Source organism: Rhamphochromis sp. 'chilingali' (assembly GCF_963969265.1).
Source record: "Rhamphochromis sp. 'chilingali' genome assembly, chromosome: 21".
Lineage (NCBI taxonomy): Eukaryota > Metazoa > Chordata > Actinopteri > Cichliformes > Cichlidae > Rhamphochromis > Rhamphochromis sp. 'chilingali'.
Window position 1 is genome coordinate 29,302,393 of NC_137949.1, and position 23,652 is coordinate 29,326,044.

The 23,652-nt window shown below is 40.6% G+C and overlaps 1 long non-coding RNA gene across 1 annotated transcript in view; it reads left to right on the forward strand.

Annotated features, from left to right (window-relative positions):
• The window catches only part of LOC308389587, a 39,657-nt gene extending 32,351 nt beyond the window's left edge, over positions 1-7,306 (forward strand). Inside the window, exons 2-3 of the long non-coding RNA XR_013970309.1 lie at positions 6,896-6,933; positions 7,082-7,306. This is a non-coding gene — a long non-coding RNA (uncharacterized lncRNA). The remainder of the gene's footprint in view (positions 1-6,895; positions 6,934-7,081) is intronic.
• Positions 7,307-23,652: the final 16,346 nt, after the last annotated feature.

Genomic DNA, 23,652 nt, shown 5'->3' on the forward strand with positions numbered 1-23,652 from the left:
AACACAGACTCAATGCTTTCTGCACTACAGAGGCTCTCAAGGTCTATCACCGGCATTACCCGGATAACGTACATGTTGATGATGCCCTGAATCAACCGAAGCATTCTCTGATGGTATAAAAGTAAGATTACATTTTCATGCAAGGCTGCACCATACAGTTTTATTTGTATTAATGGAGGGAGGACAAGGGAAACGGTCTTGTGAAGTGACATGAAAACAAACAAATACATCGAGGACATCTTGTATTTTGCACAAGAAACATCTCTATTGCTCAGTAGGTAAAGACTGCTAACAACAATGACCACTCATTGTTTCACCTCCTTTCTTTGCAAATCCAACTGCTACTTTTAAATAAAAATAACAACAGGGAGCCAATGGCTCCAAAGGCAATTTAGCGATTTAAGCTTTCTTTTGTAATCACCTTCACACCGACTGGAGTGTTAACCTCAAGAGCTAATCAGAGGATTAAAGGAAAGTTTCAGAGCTCAATTTGGTGCCAGTGTGGGCTTTTCTTCCAGATTTGGTGTAGAATACAAAACAATAAATAAATAAAGGAATGGTTCACCATTTTGACTTTCATTAAGATGAGAAGATGAACACAGCTCTTTGTGTAAGGTATATAAAAGAAAGAGCCAACAGCTTGTTTATTTAGCACAAAATGGCATGTCTGTTGGTTAGCAACAGGTAGATGATTGGGGTTTTTTTTTGAGGGGGGGGGGGGGGGGATTTCTGACTAGGAGGTAGTCAGCCTAGCTGTTCATCAGGTGGTAACACATTATAGTATGGGCTATGATTATGGGCATAATGCTCCTGTAGTTGAATTTTGCCGTGTTTCATTTGAAATTACAATGTAATTATATTTACATACACATACTTATAGATAGTACACTAGACTAAGGGAATAACAAGTCAGGTTTTTTACAGAAAAAGAGTAAATAATTATTCTGTAAGTCAATCTGCAATTGTCTTGAAATTTAGCAGAAAAACAATATAAAATCTGCAGTTTCACGTGAGATAACCCCGCTTCTGTGATTGTGCCTGAAGGACTGCACTCAGTTGCAGACATAGACATGAAAAGCTGCAGAACTCATGGACGAATAGTCATTCCCATTAGAGAGAGACTCGAACATCTGGTTAACAGTCTTCATCATTGATTGTGTAGTGTGACCAGAGGGGTGGCCAGAATTTATTTGATGACTAATGGTGTGAGTTAGCCATCAAAGCCTAAAATTACCCAACCCCTGGCCCCCAGTTCATTTTAACCAACAAAGTGTGACCAGTCTTCTTCTTATTTTCGGAGAAGAAAGAGGTAAGTAACCAAAGTGTAGAATATTATTGATGAAATTTTGTATGAAATATTGTATAAAGTTATGTAAAGCCATTCAATCCTTTCTGTAGTTAAATTCTGAAAACTTAATATATCATATATCACTTCAAACAAGAAAGATATTAAGGCAGTGTGTAATAAAAGGTATCCCTTATTACCTTGGCAATCCTAAATCAATAGCATCAGCAGCATGCTTCTTAGACCCCATAGATTTCCTTAACTGAGTTTTTGCAACTCCATTTCTTGGCATATTGGGTTTTCCATCCAAACAGTAGTTTATTTAGCATATTACTAATTCAGTATGGGCTTGTTATCCAGGCACTCTATGTGGCCAGCTTCTCATGGGAGACGCTGCCCTAATTGTGTTCAGCCGATCTGTGGTGTAGAATTGCTGAAATCCCTGACTCTGGCAAAATGAGAATATCAATAAAAACAGACCCTGGATGATCTTTGCTTGTGGCAAAACTGCACAACCCTGGATGCTGAGGTTTGTAATTACATTCCCCTGAATAATTGAAACCACTGTCCTCTGGCTATAAGTTCATCTAACTGAGTGTTCAATATTACATCATTATATATATATATATCATATATTTTACACGCTGTGTCTCTGGCAGTGATCCCAGAAAACATTTATAGTGTTAGAGTGGCACAGCGAGGAAGCGTTAACAATCAACAGATGACAATGCTGGCTTGGCCAAATATTTACTGCATTCAGTCCACAGACCTGTGCGCTTCTGGCTGTCACACATGATTCCAATAGGCCATGCCATCTCATGTTAGCTGACACTATAACTGTGATCTGAAAGGCTGTTGTAGTCCTCTGTGTACGGGTGAGGTGTTCTGGTCACTCTGACCTCGTAAATTGCCTTCGGGGGTTTATGGAAGTGCAGTTGCAGAGCAGGTCTTGTCAGTTCATTACCACAGCACTATAGCTTTCTGTTTTCCATGATGTCTTTGCCCTCGGCAAGGATTTATCTTCTACGTGGTGAATATGTATATGTCACTGGGCCTTTCCTATCCAACTTAAAGCTAAAATCACAACAGAGAGGTATTTTATCACGGTCTTAGATCAAGAACGGGAGTTATTCACACAGATTTGCTGGAGAAACCCTAGTTGGCAAGCAAAAGGTAAAACGTTTCTTGTTGTTGATCACTAATTCTTTTTTTTTTTAACCCACACCACTTTACAGAAACTCTAAATCCTCTAGATTCATTGGCTGCCGCTTGACTCAAAGCTTCAGCTCCCTCCACAGCTTTTCTATAGAACTGAGGATGGGGGCTAAGTGTGCTTCTTTTTTAGCCACTCATTTGTTGCCCTTGACTCGATATTTTTCGGAGTTGTTGTCATGCTGGACCCATCCATGATCTTTAATGTTCTGTCTGAGGGAAGGATGTTCTTGTACAAGATTTTGCACTATATGGCCCCATCTATTGTGTGGCGAAGTCTTTCTGAACCTTTAACAGAAAAATAGCCCCAATGCATGATGTTTCCACCTTTGTGCTTGACTATGGGGATTTCTTGTCCTCCAACAACAGTGGGTGAAGATGATGCCAAAGCGATTGTTTTGGTTTCATTTCACCACAGCACGTTCTCCCAAGCCTTCATGGAGTCATTTAGATATTCACTGGCCAACCTAAGACAGGCCTGTACATGTGCCTTCTTAAGCAGGGGGACCTTGCAGAAGCAAGGAGTATTGTGATACTAAAGGTGTTCTTGATGACTTCTGCTCCAACTCTCTTCAGATCATTAAAGCAGATCAAGTATAGTTTTGGGCTGATCCTCCATCTTTCTCATGGTCATCCTCAACCCATGAGGCAAGATCTTGCATGGAGCTCCAAACTGAGGGCGATTAGTGCTCATTTTATATTTCTTCAATTTCCAAATAATTGCATCAACAGTTTTCACCTTCTCACCGAGCTTCTTGATGATGGTCTTTGTAGCCCATCCCAGCCTTGTGCAGCTCTACAACCTTGTCCCTGACATCCTTTAAGAGCTCTGTGGTCTTGCCCATAGTGGTGCAGTGGCTGGATTGGAAGAAAATTATTCTGTCAGCAGATGTGCTTCATACATATAACAAGCTGAGACCAGGAGTATCTGTAATTGTTAACTGATTAACTGCAATCTGTATGTTACATGGGCACACAGCCAATATGCGAAACCAGAATTTTGGCTCCGTTGTAGCTGATCAAATTCTTATTTCTCTCAGCGACAAGCAAATGAATTGATAACTTTTAATTAAATGTATTTTCTTGACTGAGCGACCCCATCCCTGCTCCTCTTTATTTTAGTACTCATGGCTTAGACCACATCCATCACTGAGCCTTTATTTTGACCCCTGTTACCCATCTGTAAAGTATTGTGGCTTGTACATGGTTACGATATCATTACATTGATAAAAATTTTCAACAGATGGACAGCTGAATAAACAACTGCCCATGTACATAAAACTTCTTTGCTGTAGTTTATTTTACAGGAGCTATCTAAAGAACCACGCTTTGCAATGACACACACACACGGTCAGCCAAGACCAGAACATTTAACAAAAACAATGAAACAAAAGCTGTTCTTCCATATGAGTCAGTATATTACTTTACATTTTAAAGTTCACTGTTATAAAGTTATGAAACCTCACATCTCCCTGCCCAGTTGTGATGATAGCAACGGAAAAGAAAGAGGTTTGTGAGGTCTTGCTTTCCACATGGAAATATAAAACTAACAATGAGCTATCAGCTACAAAGTAATGAAAATTGAAAAACTGAAAATGGCTGACACTGACTTTAAATTTTGAAATACAGCTTTTAATAAGTAGGAACAATACAAATACACCTAAAATAATAATTCTTTGTCCAGACATTTACTTCCTACCCACTCCGATGTCTCTGTCTCAAATTATTCTTCCTTGTTCATCCTAAAGCAATTATGAACACTGTAGCCTGTATGAAGTGCTAATCTCCAAAGCAAATTATCCAGAATAATACCCTAATTCAATTGAAAGAAACAGCTTTGGAGAAGACCTCATAGCTCACGTAATGACCTGACTGATGATTTAGGGCCTGAATGTGAGTCTAAGCCATAGATTTAATCACACTCAGCAGTTCTGAAAGAACATCCATTCCACATGCAGAAAGTGTGTGCAGCTCATGTGACCTTGGTTAATATGCTCATTCTCGCTCACATATGGCCTTTCTTTTCAATCACCTGAGGGATTGATTCCACACTGTGACCCAGAGTTCAAAGGAGGGGATGATTGCTGTTTTAAGTATGTCTCATTACATACAGAGGGGGGTAATGTTCCTCAATAGCATGGCTAACCCTTCCTCCTGCTTGGAGGTGATTCATTTTTTACTGTCCCATCAGTCATTCAGCCAAGTAGAAGCATGCATCATCTCTGCCAAATGCCTCTGGCATCAAGTTTGGTATCAACCAGCAACATTTGTCAAATAGCAGTTACACTGTTACATCTCACTTAGTTAAATGCTCAAAAACAAAGTTATACTTTGTAGCTGTAAAACATAGAGCAACCTCATCTCATGGTCAAACAGCCACAATACAAGGGGGTAGATAGCAGGTGGCATCTCCCTTTGGGGCGTACCCATGATATTCTTCAGCACTGTATGTAAACAACAGGCATAAAACAGCAGAAAACAAGAGAGTGTAAATATATCTTCATATCCCCTGGGTGTTGGAACACTCGCCTGTCCCATGCTACACACACATTTGCTCTGAATCTGGGAGGGAACAGCGATTCCATCCTATAAGTAAGTTTGCTCAATGTATTAGAAAACCAGAACTCATACATATTTTAAATCCCGTCCCGTGCTTTATAGTAAGGCACTCATTTTGCTATTCACACCAGGGGGATAAAAGGCAGCAATCTCATGCATCGAGCTGTTCTCCTCTGCTTCTCAGTTTGCGCTACAGCTTTTGCTTTAGTGATCAGTGGATGGGGGTCCAGTGCTGGCCACAAAGCCCCTCAGATAAAAGAGAAAACAGAGAGGAATAGGGATTGCCTCCTTCAGGTGACCTTCTGCAGAGAGAAGAAAAGGGCAGGCGGGGAGGAAAATCAGACTCTAAAAGCTAAGACACATAATCCTACTTTCTCTTATAGTGAGAGCAGGACTATTCATGCATGGATACGGATGCGGAGGGCATATATTGTCTACAGAACCATGCCTGTTATCTCCACTCAAAGATACTGCAGGATTGAATTCTGCAAGATTTAGTCCTAGCAGGATTTGGTATGTAACACGCTAAGCAATTTTGGGACAACACAACAGTTCCTACGTTCGGAATACATTCCTCACTAAATACAAAGTACTTGAAAGTGGTCTGTAGTATTATTTACAAATCGCGCCATGAAAATGAACAAAGCATACACATGTGAATTCATGTAAGTCAAAATAATTTATTGCCTATCTGATCACCAAGACATGGATCTGGCATCAAGTCAGTTTTGCAAGGTCTGTATATGCATCCGAAGAATGAGTATCAGTGGGAAGTGCTAAACCTCGGAGAGATTTCAGTCCACGCTGTCTTCATTATCTGGGCCCAGCACTCCTGGCCTCCAACTCTCAGCTCAATAAATATGGATATGAGGTGTGATTTATTGACAAAAGTTGGTGAATAAAGCTGAGGCGCAGGAAATTGGCTATGAAATATTGCTACTCAGAAGAGCCGTGATGCCCTATTGTCAAAGATGCGATGAAATGATTTGTTTTGCCGAAGCAGGACCGTAGCCTAATTGCCCTGCTAATGCTGCTTTTATTACCTGGCTTTGTTTTTGGCCCGCTCCCATTGGGAAACACACAAACAGCTCTCGGAAAAGCGAAAGCAATTACTTACAACATGGAAATGACATCAAGGAGAGTCAAAACAAATTTGGAAGTCTGTTGCGGTGACTCTGCGCTATCGTTCAGATTCATTTGCAAGCCTTAATAGTAGAGAGCGACAGCTAATGCAATTGTGCACGCTGCCCATGATCAGAGCAGGTGGGTAATCTGAGGAGTGGGACAGGAGAAAGGGTTTCATCCATCCAGCCTCGACTCAATGGAGCAAGTCTCCTGACTTTGTTCATCAAGCCCAGCAATAGCTATATTACCGGCAGCCTTTCAGGATTCAAGATTAAATACTGTTTGTCTCACAGAGTGGCTGGGAGTGGACTTTTAACCTGACTTAAACACATCCATCCATCACAGCGAGCAAGTTACTGCCAAGAAGGTTAGGTTGCAGTTATAGAGCTGCTACATAGACCAAAAACGACTCTATGAAGCTGGCCAGTATAAATCTCCATGCTTGCCAGCATCCCAGAACCTTACCTCACTGATTTCGGTGGTATGTATACATGCAGTCTTGCTTTCTCCCCATGACTCCTTGGCATACAGCTGCATACTAGAAAAATGTAGGGTTAGGTAATTCAGGTCAGCTAGCCAGAAGGCAGAGAGGACAGTGTTTACATTGCAAAGTATTTGGATAGTTTTGCACTAATGTGATGATACGTGTATGTTAGCTTTCAGACACTAGTACAAGGTTCTATCACCCCTGCTATCTCTCTCTTTTCTTTTCAGTTTGTGATCATGTGCATGTGACCTTCCACAATCCTAATGTAAGGGCTAATTCCATTTCCTTTATAGGTAGTGTTGTAAATGGTAAATGGACTGCTTCTTATAAAGCACTTTTCTACTCTCCTTGAGCACTTAAAGTGCTTTATGCAACATGTTGCATTCACCAAGCACTTTTTTTCTGTGCTTAAGTCCTTTTCTATTTAGCTTGGTCATGCAGGAAAAGGAACCCCTGGAAACACACAAGCCGAGGGAAAGTGAACAGACCCAAAGCCCAGGAAGGACACCACTTAGGACAACCAGAGTGTCGGGGCATACCTCCAGTGTCACAAGAGGACCCAGCCCCAATGGTCGCCCACCAGACCCCTCCATGAATGGCATCCACTCTGCCACAGAGGGCCAGGCGCAGGAACTGGGGACCGGACCCACAGGGAGGACCTTATAGTACTTTTCAGCTTTCAGCTAAATGCTTCACTGTAAGGAAAAATCATGTTGTGGGTTATGAATATGCTACCAATATCAACTTGCTGTGCAAAAAGTAAATGCACTTAGTGGTGAATGAAAAGTAGATTATACAAACACTGGACAACACAACCAACGTATATAACTTTATTTCAAAGGGCTGTTCAATTCTCCAAAAATAATTATGAGTTCAGTTTTTTCAGACGGTAAGAAATTACAAGATTACTGCCATTAAAATGTAATCTAACATGTTTCTATTAAAAAAAACCACATTAACACTGACTAAAGCTCTACAAAACAACATAAAAATCATCAATTCCAATTCAGTTTACTAAATGTAACGTAATTACACTGAAACTGCTTCTACATAAAATCAATCTGTTGCACATCTTTTCTGTCCCCGCCATATTAAATGAAACGTCTCCATTACCAGTAACCCTCAGACTAGGCTATATCTCCAAAGCAGCCTCGGTTGACCAGAGCTCCATCACCCAAAACTTGTTGCCTACTAATCTCATAATCTCCTCCTGCTTCAATGACCACCCATACCTGACAGCGTGTTATTCTTCCATCCATCCAAGACAGTGAAACTTGTCTCATGTCTCATGGCTGCCTGGAGCCTCCGATGAGTCTTTCATTAAGGCAACTGTCAGTTGTGTGGCCCATCTTTTTTCTCAGCCTTTTTGTGTTCTGAGGGCACTGCCAAATTGTTCAAGGATGGATGGCCTGTCAGGAACATCCAGAGGAAATAGAAACATCCCTATCCATCACTGGGGTCCCTTGATATGTACAAAGAAACACAAATGGAGATATACACTGAAAGAGAACACATACAATCAGAAATGCATCCTGCCTGCATGTAGCATCACTGTTCCTGCTGAGTTTCTTAGGCCATGACTGCTCTACCAAGACCTGGCTTTATATTCATTGTACTGACTAGCAGGATCACTGCCTTGTGCAGCTCTCCAACATCTAAGGCCTGTGTCACAAGTTACTGCCCGTAATCATGGCAATAATGAGTAAGAAACAGCATTTCTTGTTGGGATTAAGCACATATTCTCTGATAATTTAACAGCTATCATTGTAAAACAAATAAATAAATACAAGTAATTCATAGCACAGCTGTAAAGCGCACATAAAATCTAACAAGTAATGGAGCTCACAAGACGCTTGTTGACTTTTTGGTTTCTCTTAATGACCCAAAATGATATAATTATTGTCATTAACACTGTTGTATTAATATTTCATCTGCACCAAAAACATGAGAAATACTGGCAGTCATCTTACACCCACACAAAAAGGTGTGTATGGTGTAATGATCAATCAGAGCAACACAGAGAACTTCCTGCCTCCTGAGCTTTGATCCCTACTTCCTCTCCAAAAGCAAGACAACTGAGCACAGCATCGATGTCGGCACACTTTAATCGATCTTATTTAAACATCCCCCATGCAGCAGGTTTCCATCACCCACTTAATCTTTGTTTTGGTCTCTTCAGGTTTCCAAAAGAAATCAATCAAAACAACACCTGTCTGTGAGGGAATGGGTGGCCTCAACCTTTACTGCAATTTATTAAAAGTTTAATTATTTTCCATGGACAATATCCAACACTAAACTATGTGCTTCCAGTGTCAAACGCAAAATAGTGACACCAAATTTTAACCCTATATGTGACACATGGTTACTCAATTTTCAAGTGCTGAGAAATGACTGGCAGGGAGACAGGCACGTCTCTCTATGCTCCCACCCACCCAAGAGCGCTGTTATGTCTGTGGCCCAATCCACCGTGACAGGTCAGGCATGACCTTTAGACCTACAAGACATTACTGGAGCATTTGAGCATGTCAGCATGGGAGGATGGAGGCTAGGGGAATGTTTGGGGAAAAGGGAGGGAGGGTGATGCGAGGGGACAGTCAACCGGGTCCTGATGCTAAGGTAGGGGGATGGCTGGGGGAGGCGGTGCCTTTGGGGGACTCGCAGAGGTCAAACAGTTCTGGTGGTTATTAAAGAAGCCCCCATAAAATGTTGTCCTGGTCCATGATTACACCTGTCACATTGCAAGAGAGAGGATGGATGTGGGTGGAGACATAGAGGAGCATCTTGTAAATAAATGGCACATTTTTGTCTAAGTTGGTTCCCTGCATAAGAGTAAAATTTAATTCAAGTTTTAAGAGCATATATGAAATAACTGGCTGATATCTAAGGTAATATAACACAAATCTATCTATCGATCCATATATTTCATATCTTATACTGTGAATGTAAAAGCAGCCCCAGCCTGCAGATTCTGTTTACTATATGCTTCCATTTGAGACCTGAGCGACATTCTTCTTGTTCATGTTGACAGAAGAAAGTGTGTCGCATCCGCTCTCCAACAGTCGTGAAGGACATTGATAGGCAACCAAACCCTCAGGCAATAGACTGCTGTTTTTTTTCCTGTGAAATAATACATGCAATCTATTCTCCTGTCAAAGGCTCACGATCCACAGAAGGCCGTTTGACATGGTCAGTGGGAAAGGGCTTTAGGCAAACAACTACTGAGAAAGGCCATATGCACAGTTGAGGAGTTTCTTGACAATGCTGCAATATGTATAGCTAAGACTCATTTGAGTCTAAAATAAACAATGAGTGTTTTAAAGGAACATGTGTTAATAGACCAAAAAAGCAAACAAAAGACTAATCATTAAATGATATTTTCTTGTAAACAGTCTATCCTCTGCTACAGCTCCTTGTATGTAAAGACACCTGTTGGTGCAGTTTACATTTGTCAGCCCTAATCTGTAGTGTGGTGCACTATTTTCTTTTTTTTATTTCTAAGTGTGAGGGAGAATAATGTGATATATCAGCTCCAGATATGTGCTGGCACAATGGGACAGAGTACTGTTTCTGCACACATGAAGGGCAGTTTGAGGACAGCTAGTCCTCCGCTGGCAGAAAATAGACTATAAATACAGAAAGCAAACAGAAGCCAAGCCCAAGTCCACAGGGAGGGAGACTCAACCGGTATGTGAGCACTTAAAGTAGCAGAGACACTGCTAAAGCTCTGACGCCAAAAAATGCTCCATTGTTTAACTTCATTAGGTTTTCATTCATCTAAGTGCTCAAAAATACAGAAAGTATGATGTCATTTCCTGAATCTTCTACATTATTTATGTGTTCTACTGATGCTCCTTTGGAGATATGGCATTCTTTCCACACTGCATGTTTTTTAGCTGCGCCGAATCCGAGTCTGTGTAAAATCAATTTAACATCACAGTGGTGCACCAGAATAGATTCAGGAACATTTAAAACAAAATGCATCAATTCTTGTAGGTGTGTCAGTGGGAGACTAATGGCAACAGCTTAGGCACAAGGAGTTTCAAACCACATGACTTAGAAATTACAATAGAGGCCAACCACTAGTAGTATTTTAATGATTGTACATTTTGAATACCCCAGGGAGAGGTTGTGGTGGGCCAGAATGTAAAGGCTGGAGGATAGAGGGGGGTTTGAGTGCTGAATTGACTTTTCACAGCACGTCCTCCAAGGTAATCAGTCATTTTGACTGGCAGTGTTTGTGTTAATGTTCACGCCTGTTCAGTGGCATTCTGCCTCACGCATGTTCCACCAGCATGTTCCTTCCTGCCTGGAAATTATGTTGTGATCTCTCAGTCCACCGACTGCAAAAGAAGACAGTGCCACAAAGTGATACATGTTTCCTGCTTTGCCATGGTGGCGGGAACATAACTGTAACTAGATCCTGTTCAGAAAAACTGTAAACAAGCAGCCTTTGTCTCGCCACACACATAGAAACACACACACATAGCAATATCCCCATATTGCATCCCTATTGACTCAAGATAAGACATTAATAGTAGAGTGAATGTCAGTGAGTGAGGTGAGTGTTTCTGTTCATGGTTAGCAGCTCAGTGAAAACATCTCCTCGCTTCCTTCTATGAACATTATTAAAAAGAAGCGTATCTTGTTGCAGGATTTCTTGCCCCTCCACAGATTTCTTTGTGGCAGGTCATTCTATCTGCAGTACCGGTGCACTCTCGCTGACTCTTATCACTGCTCACTCCTCTCTCAAACAAGATCCATCAACTAACAATCAGTCCAGGAAGAGAGGAGGTCACCTGCACCCACATACTGATCGCTCCCTGTGCCCCTGTCCCAGTAATGATATCCTAAACAGAGAAATGGGCACATGAAGAAGATACAGCAGCACAAGACTACATGCTTTATCTACAGAGCTGTAAAAACAACATAATTTAGGCTCCGTGCAGGAATATTGGAGATGGTAGGATAATGGTACTAAGACAAAAGATGCAATAAATGGAGAAATCAAACTTTTCATTAGGATTTTTTTTAAGTTTTACAATTCACTCTGATTCACGAATCCTGTTCTCAAAAACCTCTTAATTTTATTGCATGGGTTAGTGATGTTTACCATTTCTCATACTATTCCAATAAACAACTACAGCCATGCTAACATCTTTAAAACAATACTGTGAGCTAAATGCTAATGCTAGCATCCTGGATGTTCACATTTGGCAGATGTACATCAACCATATTAGTTGATTCTGCAGACATACTAGTAATTATTATTAATTAGCACTGAATAAAATGTAATGATGAGATTGTTATCAGTTTTGAAGGTATTTTGGTCATAAACCAAGAAGTATCCGAGAAATGAGGATGGTTTGGCATGTTCATGGTAATCCACGGAAAGTTAAAAATTCACCAAAGTTATTATATTTCATGCATTTATGACAGTTTGGGAAATGCTCCTAATGAAATGATGGATGGTGTCCTGAGGGATTTCCTCCCAGATCTGGAGCAGGGCGTCACTGAGCTCCTGGACAGTCTTAGGTGCAAACTGAGAGAATCGGATTGACCCAAACATAATGTCCCAGAGGTCTCCCATTGGATTTAGGTCAAGGCATGGGAGATAGTCAATGGTATCAATTCCTTCGTCCTCCAGGAACTGCCTGCATACTCTCACCAAAATAGGCCAGGCATTGTTGTGCAACAGAAGGAATCCAGGACCCACTGCACCAGTGTAAGGTCTGACAATGGGTCCATCCCTATACCTAATGGGAGTCAGGGTGCTGTTGCCTATGTGTCACAAAACATGCTTGAATTGTTTAGCTTAAACATGACCGTGCCATGAGGATAAAGACTTAATGTTGACTATGGATGGGAATCAAGACCCAGTAGTTCAATTCCTGGTAATCGTTAGTCTCCCCGCCTATCAATCTTGCTTATCGGTTCCAGTAGCACTTGCGCTAAAATCAGCTGATCAAAATAGGGGCACAGTATACAGCGTGGATATGGACCTTTTTTTTGTCATTGGCACAGCCATAGGTAGCATGGCTAAAAACATTATACAAAACATAGGAAGTATCGGTATGAAGATCTTTGAAGCTATGGAATAAATACATAACAAAGGGGAATAAATCCATAATTCAACAGTGGAAAATGTTAAACATAAAATTCAAGTTTTTCTGTCTGCAAAAATATTTTGTTGTGCTTCTTCCTCTTTCTTTCTGCCAAAATCAATCAACTACTATCAACGGCTGAGCCTTTGACCAATCTTGTAAATGTGTTCTGTCACCTAGAAAATGGTATGGTGACAGGCCATTACAGAAGAGTCAGTTTATTCTGACTCTGTCACTGGGTGATCCATCTCGGCCTGGTTGGGTCAAGTCACTTGATTGACATGGCCAGCATGACCCCGATCTCCACCAGTTGAAACGGCTTTCTCTCATACCGTCAAGGACAATTACTGGGGCCCACAGCTGTTATCCGACAAAATGCTGCTGCATGCATCCAATACAAACAGGGAACTCATGGAAATATGGCAAACTACCAGGGCAGAAAGGAGATGGTCCAACAACAGAGTATTTTTGGCCCAAAACATGCTGCTGATTCAAGTCTAAATGACCTTTTGGGGGAACAGACTGTCACTGTGCAGAGAGAGGGAGGGATTTCATCAGCTGAAATCATTTGGCATGGTTATAATGTAGCTGTGTTTACAAAACATTACTACGATTAAGATTAAGCTGCAAAATGTGCTACTTTTGGAACATGCATTTCCTGGATGAGAATCTGATCAAAGGGGCAACATCACAGAGAAGTTTAAAAAAGCACGAATAGTATCTGGTCCTTACCAGAAACTGCCTCTAGTGATCTTTGAATCCGCCTTATGGACCTGTCTATAGATGAGTTTGAGCATAAAGAAGCCTGGAGCAGCCATTACGACGCTGACTTTAGGATGGATCAGTCTACTTATCAGAGTCTATCACTACATCATCAAGATAGACATTATACTTGGGAACATCACCCAATGCCAGATGTGTTAACCACTAGAATGTAGCAGGTGTTTTTCACTCATCCTTGAACGCATTCCCAGTTTAAATTCTTTTTTCTGACTTCACACATAACAGTTGTTAGAAAAATATATGAAAAATAAAATCTTTTATAATGAAAACAAGTTAATACCTCAAAAGAAAACTAAAATTAGTCTTCAGAACTTATTACTGTTCTCCTGGGGAGATTTGCAAAGCAAAACCTTCACTTATCTGCAAAGGAACATTATCTAAAAGATGAAATGCCTGCCAGACAGCCTGGAAATGTAGCTCTGTGAGGAAAAATGGCAGAAAATTCTTTGATTAAGCATAAACTGTCTGCTTTATGGCTGCAAAAAGCTGCAGTGAATCTATGTAGAGCCTATTATTTGGCTTACAGTAGTGTCTGATGTCATTACCAGCATTTATACTTGTGTGTGCTGTGTCTATGACAATATGCAAATACATTTTGCATTCGATTTTACATGAAAGGGTGTTTTCTGTTTTCTAAACTGAGAGCAAAGCTTATTGCTCATTTTACAGAGCTGTAATGTAATGTAAACAACACAACAATAGAAAGATAATGCGATAATACATTAGTGCACACTAAATTGCTCCAGATCAAAAATAAAAGAAAATTTAGTCTTTTGCAGATTTCCTTTTGAAAGTAGTTTCACTTCTGGTACAGTTAGAGGCCAGCAAGTTCACTGCAGGAGGATCTACATTATAGTTTTTCAGCTCCATCCCCCGAAGGAAGAGTTTACCCTTTGCAACAACTAGGCCATATAAAAATACCTGCTGGGCAACACAAAAACTGTGATGGTTTGGCTGGAAAGCAAACTCTTGGAAGAGGTAATGATAGTTATAAATGATAATTACAAATGTGCCATCTTGTTAAGCTGTCATTGCCTGTGAAGCTTGTAACCTAAAATCCTGTTCTGTCATGCAGCGCCTCTCCCTCCACACTCAGTGCTGTTTGTACCTGTCCTCTATGAGAGGGTCTTTTTACATCAAGCTGGCACATCCCTCGCAGCCTGCATTCAACCCAGACCCAGATAGTTCAAACTGAGGCCCTGTAATCACAAACTCCCTGCAATGTTTATGACCCAGTGAATCAGGAGCATGGACAGATTTACCCATAGGCCTCTGAGGGGCTGTTCCCAGCATCTCTGACAAGAACAGACACAACCCCCTGCTAATGACAGCTGAACCAAGCCTTAGTGATGTATGGCTCCTCAGAACAGCACCACCTTATTCATTCTAATGCAGCAAATTCCCTCACAAATTTAGCAGTAATTGATGAATGTAATATTTAGACTGAGCAGAACACAGGGCTTAACATAATGTCTACGTGATATCAGAAGAAGTGGCCTTCTCAAGCAGAGTTCTAGCAGCCTAGTTCTCGCCACCTGTTATGAGAGCAGTCCCACATGGTGCTTTTTGGCTGGTTGATGTTCGCACTAGACACTAGTGAGACTCTCTTCTCAGAAGCATCGGACAGTAACAGACACTTTTCCTGATCGATGCTCATTCGCCGAAACACAAGGGAACTGGAAGCACTTTCCCTTCTCTTCCCTCTTTTTTACCATCTCCTCTTTTCCCTTCCTCCTCTCTGTTTATCTCATCCTTATGTCTCCGTGGGTTCTTTCCATTAGCCACTCTGCCTGCTTTCCAGTCTGCAGGAGTCTCCTTTTAAATCACACTATGGAGTGACTATAGCCTGAGGGTCTTGAGGGACTTCATCATCATCATATCCATCTTCCACCTGGAGAACGGGAATCAAATGCCCTTGGAAAAAACTCATTACTGTAGTATTCCTCTGTGGTTCTAAATTGTGATAGGAGGCATTGCGAATTTCTTATCAAGTTTCCAAAAGAGCAGAGAGACACGGAGAGATGCTTACCATGTCTGCTAGATTAATCTGGGCTGGGCTGATCCCGGCAAGTGACAGAGACGGGCGTCTCCAAGACACCGAGCACTGAAGCTCAGAATACAAACGCTGAGAGACTCTCAGTGAGCTACAATATGGCAATGTTTACACTTGCTCCAAGCCATGTAATAGAAAGCCTGCCCTGCATAATCAGTTTCTTTCTGGAAGTTTAATTTAATTCCCTGTAGTGTGTATCACCTGAGAAAATTAGAATCCAAACAAGCAGAACAAACTATAGAGGAATTTTGCTCCCTTGATGAAATACATCCGTGCTGAACTTCACTGCTGCAATGAACAGAATGATTACTAAAGTAGACAAAGTTTATTATGTAAATATTAATAGTTTTGCAAGCAATGCAAATAAGAAATGCTCTAAATGTGACTGCAAACGAAGTCTTCTAAATAAATTTTTGGATAATTTATTCGTTGTTTTTGACTGTGCGCAGCCTTTGTCAAAGTAAAGTAGCAGCAGACACAGTAGATATGACATGTGCTGCAGAAATAAATGGAGATTATGTACCTGTCCGGTGTACTGGGACATGTGAGATAACCATTTCTGCATGCAGTGCATAGAATATGTCCGTGTAATTAGCTACTCAAATTCTCAAACTGCCCATTATGGATATCTGAGCAGCAGAAGGTCAGAGAGGTACAATGTAGTCCACTCAAAAATCCTAATGAGTGCTGTTTGGAACAGGCAAATTGTATTCGTGCATGCCAATCAGTGCTACAGCACGAGTGCCTCTCGTCCCTTCTTCTGTCAGCATCTGAGCCGTGCGTCCAGCTGAAGGCAATTTAGTCTCCAGTGCTTCTAATTTTCCACAGGGTGCATGTTCGGCTCGGAGCACAGCCAGCCCCTCTCTGTCTTTCATTTACCTGGCATTATTCAGTAGTTTGCATTTCCTGTTCCCATGACCCCTGGACTGTCTTCAATGTGTCATCTGACATTATGGCCTTCAGAATTTAATTTCTAGAGAACAGAGCATCCTGACAGTTGTGTTCGCATATCCTGTGAGGTCATGTTGTGGGGATAATAATCAGTCTTTATGGATAAAACTGGTCATCAATTAAAGAGTCTTTAAAGAGTGAGAAAAAGAGTTTCGCTGTGATTTTACTACTTAAATGGTAAATGACAGTGAAAACAGTTAAGCAGACGAGGCTATAAATAAATCGGTACCGAGAGCACAAAATAAACCTGTGGAAAACTGTTACCATTTAAATTGTGACTATTTTCAGGTAAAGATATGGTCATTTTGAAATCAATGGCAACAATATGTCTCCAAAATATTGCGCCAATATCAAGTTTACCACTGTGTAGCATCGCATCCTCTTTTAACTTAGTCCATAAACATCTGGGAACTCAAGAGACCAGATGCTGGACTTTTGAGAGAGTAGTGCTGGCCGACTTATATTTCTTGTCTGAAATATAAGTCTAGCTGCTCAACAGTCCTCAATCTTCTGTGTTGTATTTTTCATTTTATGATGTGCAAAATGTATTCATTTGGTGTCTAGACTGCAGACAAGCTACTCTTTCACTATGAAATCATACTGCTGTAAAAGCTGCAGTGTGAATTTCAGCTTTGGCATTGCTGAAATACACAAGGCCTTTCCTGATAATCCTGATGGCACCTGGATGGAAGCTCTAAAACATGCGTATAGCTTTCAGCACTCATGGTGCAAGCTGCAAATACCATAGGACCTCCATACTATCAGAGATGCAGGCTTTTGAACTGAATGCCGATAATAAGCTGGTTCCTCTTCTCCTTAGTCAGATGGATGCAGAATCCATCCATCCATTCGCTTATCCTTTTCAGGGTCGCGGGGGGCGCTGGAGCCTATCCCAGCTGTCATAAGGCGAGAGGCAGGGTACACCCTGGACAGGTCGCCAGTCTGTCGCAGGGCCAACACACAGGGACAGACAACCATTCGCACTCACATTCACACCTAGTGACAATTTGGATTATCCAATTAACCTATACCCACAAGCTGCATGTCTTTGGACGGTGGGAGGAAGCCGGAGTACCCGGAGGGAACCCACGCAAACACGGGGAGAACATGCAAACTCCACACAGAAAGACCCCGGCCTGATGGTGGAATTGAACTCAGGACCTTCTTGCTGTGCGGCAACAGTGCTAACCACCGTGCCACCGTGCTGCACAATCCATATTTTCCAAAATACAATTTAAAATTCATCTGACCACAGAACAGTTTTCCACTCTGCCTCAGTCCATTTAAATTACCTTTGGCCCACAGACGCTAACAGGCTCCCTGTATCATGTTCACAAATGACTTATTCCTTGCATGGTGAGTGAATGAATGGATGTATGCTTACTCCATTACTTAGCAACAGAAATGAATATGAACTTTTCCTAAAGCCTTACAAATTTACTCTTTTTTTGTTTTTACCCACCTGGAAACACCCTCAAAAAAAACAACAATAATATGCAGTATGTCTTAATTGATCTAACTACTTGACTGATGTAAAATCTAATTGTTTGGTAAAATTAGTTAGCACTGCATTTACACACTGTTTACCATTTCATTAAACACACTGCAGCCATAGAGAATACATTTACAGTGAAACTCAAATGGCTGCGTGCATTATAATTTCTGTGCCGCCTGTTTACCTCTCAGGGGAAATCAGCAGGGAGAAAACAAGCACAATAATCTGTCAATAATTGTGGATAATTTACAGCTAAACTAAGCACGTTTCCAAACAATAAAACTATTTACTCCTATCCATTACAAACTATTTGTTATGTGGAAGCTATCTCCGTAATTGGACCCAGCATCTAATCGATGCGTTTTCTGACCATCTGCCCATTAGTCAACATGCAACAACAGTACCAGCCATCGCAAATTTGCAGGACTGTCAATACATGTTGCTAAAATGATATTTACTGTATTTCAATAAGCATCAATTCTAACTCTGCTGATACAGTGTATTGATTTGTGTAAGATTTGCTGAATATTAAAAGCCTTTTTTCAGGTGTGTGGATGTTGTCCTTTGACCACAACCTCGATTGCTATATGACATTTGCCTGAGGAAAATTCTGTGGTTTAAGATTCAGGAAAGCGCTGCTGGCAAATCATTCCTCTGAATCACATTATGGAAGTCCTTCCCACGAGAACCTGGTGCACACTGTCATTCAGGATGCTCAGGTGTTGCTCCACTATCATTAGTGGTCAGTGTTTCTGGGAAGAACAACCCAGGCAGTGAGGGAATGCAGGAATAGCGGTGAACTAAAGGCCTGCTGTTTGGAATGGCTCGTGGTTTCCACCTCTTGGGTAATAGCTATGGATGGCTATGTAATCAACACTCTTTGTTATGTGCTGTGACTTGGCTGCTGTGCAGTGATACGATGGGGGTTGGAGAGAGATTATGCTGCCAGTACAAATCTGGACCATAGTCAGGTTGAAGGAAACCCAGAGGAAAAAACAAGTTAATTGTATGAAAGCGTCGGACGACACGAGGAAAAACTTGATCTGCATTTGAAGGGTTAGGGAGCATATTTGCAAGCAGGAAAGCCAAATCAGTTTATGTTTTTAGGTAAGTTCTTTGAACCACAAGCAAAGAAAAAAAGAAAAAATGCACAGGTGACCCAGAAATCTGAGTGCAAACTGATTAAAACACTAGTATAAACCAGATCATTAATTAAAAATGTAAAAGGCTGAATTCATGTTGAGGCATCTCGCATTTCTCTGCCAAAATATTATAAATATTATCATGAAACTGAGGGAGGGAAAAAAAACAAGTATGCATTGGGGCACTGAGTGCAAATGCAACTATTTTCCTCTGACAGATTTATTAGAGGGCACGCACTCGTAATGAAACAGAGAAGCTGCTTTTGTTTATTTACACTATGATTTACAGTTTGGCAACTACTTTTTCCAAAACTGCCTGAAACAACTTCTCATTCATTTCATCACATAACTTACAACATGATGATTTATAATGGGCCAGGTCATTATGACGATGACATTATGACGCTTATTCTAATATCAGTGATTTCTAAGGAAGGATTCTCCTATTATCTATTGCCTCAGTCACACTGCTGTTATACTGGACAGAATGCTGGGCCAAAGACAATCTTTAAGTATTATAAATTTCTTTTTTTTGTTTGTGATATATGCATTGTGTTTAAAGCTTAAGAAAAGATGTATTTGGCTCATGTAGACTATGATTCTTTGTATAAATGTCTGAATAAGAATTTAATTTTGAGAGTTTTGAGTCCTACGCAATTCAAGCAATCAAATGAAAAAATAAGTCATGTTTCATTAGGGCTCAACAGAAATGCAAACACTCTCTCAGGTCTGTGCTCCTGTTCATGTCAAGTACAAACAGAAGTTTAGACCTGACTATAACACATCTAATGACAGCAATTACTGTATATAGTTGTTGCTCCTTAGTATGGAGACCTAAAGGGGGACAGCACCTGGGAGCCTGCTTGTGACAAAGCTAAAATTATGCAGTTTTATGTGGAAATAGTGTGTTAGTAGTAGAAAATATTTTGGTCATATTAATACTTGGGTATTAATTCAACTTAGTTTGGCAAAAAATAACTGTAAAGTTAGTGGTGGAGCAAAGAGCATAAGTTCACTTGAATACTGGATGGTGAGCTCTGCATTAGAGGGAGAACGTACGAGCTTCCTGGTTTGCCCTCTCTCTGAACTCTGCAGTTATGAGCCCCGTGTGTCCTCCCCCTCCCTACTGGATTTAAAGAAGTTTAGCGGAAATATGAGAGCAGTGGAAAAGAAACTGTAAACTTCATATTTTTTAATACTAAATTATGAATTATGCATTAACCCTAAGTCTTGTGTTAATATACTTCCAGGCTGTAGACAGAACTGCAAAATTAGAAAGCATTCACCAGAAACAAAAAATCGACAATACAACTAATTGAAAGGAAAAAATGCTTCTGTTCCAAATAATAGGTTTGGTTTGGGTACACTGCAATTATATGCAACACAATCAATGCAAAGTAGCAACAGTGCACACACGCTCAAAAAAAAGAAAAAAAATCTTCACTATTAATAGACATTAAGCAATAATTTTGAGTAAAATGCAGCTGAAATTAAAATAAAAAGGTTTATTTGTTCAGATAATTAATCATGTGAAAATGTGATTGGTATAATCTGTACCAAGTATATTTAATTAGACCAAATTCCATTAAATTTAATATTTTGCACTGTAACATAACAACATTACATGGACAATTTACATGTAATCAAATTACTTAAAGTAGACATAATTTTTTTAGTGGACTAACAGCAATGTAACTGTATGTGCTATGGCAAACCTTCCAATAAATGTTACAATCAAATAAAGGACATTCAAAACTTCCCCTCTAGGAATATTACAAAGCTTGTTCAAATATCTAAATGTCAGCCGCGCACAAACACTTTCTAATTATGCTCTGCACAATCTGCAGCTGTGGGTTGGGGGTCAAACACGATTTGTCAAGCCTTCAATCCCCACTGGAATTCGATTATACCATACAAAGAAAATTCACAGACGCATCACAGAGTTAAAAAATCTAGTCATGCAACAATTAGCAAAGATTTCAATATCATTTTCAAGTGAAAAACACTAAATAACCTTGTAGTTATCTTCAAATTGTTTATCTGCAAAATTAAGCAGTGGCCCTGAAGATAAAAGCCCATTTGTGATAGCAGCAGGGAGAGTTCAACTGCCCGTTATTCCCATAATCATCTCATGTGCGGTGGTGATGATGATGATGATGATGATGATGACAACTACGACTGCTGGCTGCCTGTCATCATTGCTTCCACCGCCACATGTCATTATTGTCACACCAGATGATGGGTCATTTGTGCCACACTGGTGCAACAGGCATTGCTGGACCTTTTCTGACCTGTCTCCTAATTACACCCTCAGGACACGGGATGAGCCGATCGTGCACCAAGAAAGAGGAGTCTGAATCAATGCTGCCCAACAGGGGATCTTCTGTCTGCTTGCCAGTGACATATTTTGCTGCTGTTGTTCTCCAGCAGACAAAACATACAAAATCTCAGGAAAAACACGAGAAGCTCTCAAACAGCTCCGAGACACACTTCAGACCTTGAAAGAGCTTGTGTGACTTGAGGTGCTGGGCTTCATAAGAGGTTAGCAGTGTGTTTGTGACTTTGTGTCCGCTGGTGCGGTGTCTGAGGGGGCTAATGCAGATAAGGTCTTTTTAGATGTGTTTCCGCAGGCTAATTGCTCCGCTTATTAGCATACACACCAACCCCTGTGCCCAGTCTGGGAGAGAGAAGTCCCTGCCCAATTATTACAGCTACCGCTATGGTGGAAGCATGTACTCCCAGCAGCCTGGTTAATGCTAGTGGTAACAGTTTGGTGGTATAGTCAACAGCTGACTGTCTGCTCTTCATGCAGACTTGTGAAACAAGAAGCCAAACAGGGAACTAAATGTTTACAAAAAGCAAAATTAAAATCTTGCAAAACTACACAGGAGTCCATGTAAGATTGATTTACGTTGAATTTTCAATTTAATTCAATTCAATTCACATTTAATCATACAACACCAAATCACAACAACAGCTTTGCCAGTGCGCTTTGTATTATAAGGTAAAGACCCTACAATAATATAAGTAAAAATCCAAGCAATCAGACACCCCTGTTAACAAACTCTTGGCAACAGTGGGAAGGAAAAACTTCCCTTTAACAGGAAGAAACTTCCAGCAGAACCATGCTCAGGGAGAGGCAGCCATCTGCGGTGTGGGGAGGGAGCCAGGACAAAAATGCTGTGGCAGAGAGTCAGAGTTTAATAATAACTAATGATTAAGTGCTAAGTGGTGTATAAACAGACAGAGAGTGAAAAGTGGTGAGTGAAGAAGAAAACTCGGTGCATCATATAAAGTCCCCCAGCAGCCTAGTCCTTAGTTGTAACATAACTAAGGGATAGCTCAGGGCAACCTGATCCAGCCCCAACTATGCTTTATCAAAAAGGCACATTTTAAGCCTAATCTTAGAAGTATATAGTAGAGTGTTTGCCACCTAAATCCAAACAGGGAGCTGGTCCAACAGAATACGGGCTTAAAAGTTGAAGGTGCTGTTTCCTATTCTAATTTTAAATACCTCAGGAACTACAAGTAATGCACCAGTCTGAGGGAAATGTGCTTTACTGGGGTGATATGGTACCAAGGCATCGTCAAGATAAGATGGGGCCTAATTATTCAAGACCTTGCATGTGAGGAAAAGGATTTTAAATTTGCGTCTAGATTTAAGAGGGAGCTAATGAGGAGTAGCTAATATGGGATAACTATGCTCTCTCTTTCTTGTCAGTACTCTTGCTGAAGCATTGTGGATCAACTGAAGTTGAGCCTAGAAGTAATGAATAGATGAACTATTTTTTCAGCGTAACTCTGAGATACATTGCTTCAAATTACAGAGATATTGCGCAAATGCAAAAAAAAAGCAGTCTTACATATTTGTTTAACATGTACACTGAAGGACATATCCTGGACAAAAATGACTCCAAGATTTCTCACAGTGTTTCTGGATGAACACCATGTTTTGAAGATTTATACGGCCGAGTACAACAACCTCAGTTTTATCTGAATTTACAGGCAGCAAATTAGAGGTCATCTGGGACCTTTGAGTGTTTAGGACTTCTTCTGTCTTTAAGATATTGATGCTACATTCACAAAGGATTCATCTTACATGTGTCCATTATTTATGTTAACACTGTGTCTATAAGTACAGTGAATGTTGCATACTAACTGACAAAGACATGAAAGTGTTTCCTACAGTCAACAGTTGTTTGCAGCTTTGCAGCAAACTGACATTTTTTCCGTTTTTGCCATCCATTTACAAAGTTTCAGTAAAACATCTTGTACACATGCAGCATTGCTTTGTGTTACTGTTCTTCTTACATTTTTACAAATCATGAACAAATATACATCCCAGATGTCAGCCTACAAAAACAATGCAGACATGTTTTCCTTATTTGTGGTCACACTGCAGCTACGTGTAAAAGTCTGTTGGAGAAGTGTGTTATTCTGAGTTTAAAGACTCTGCAGG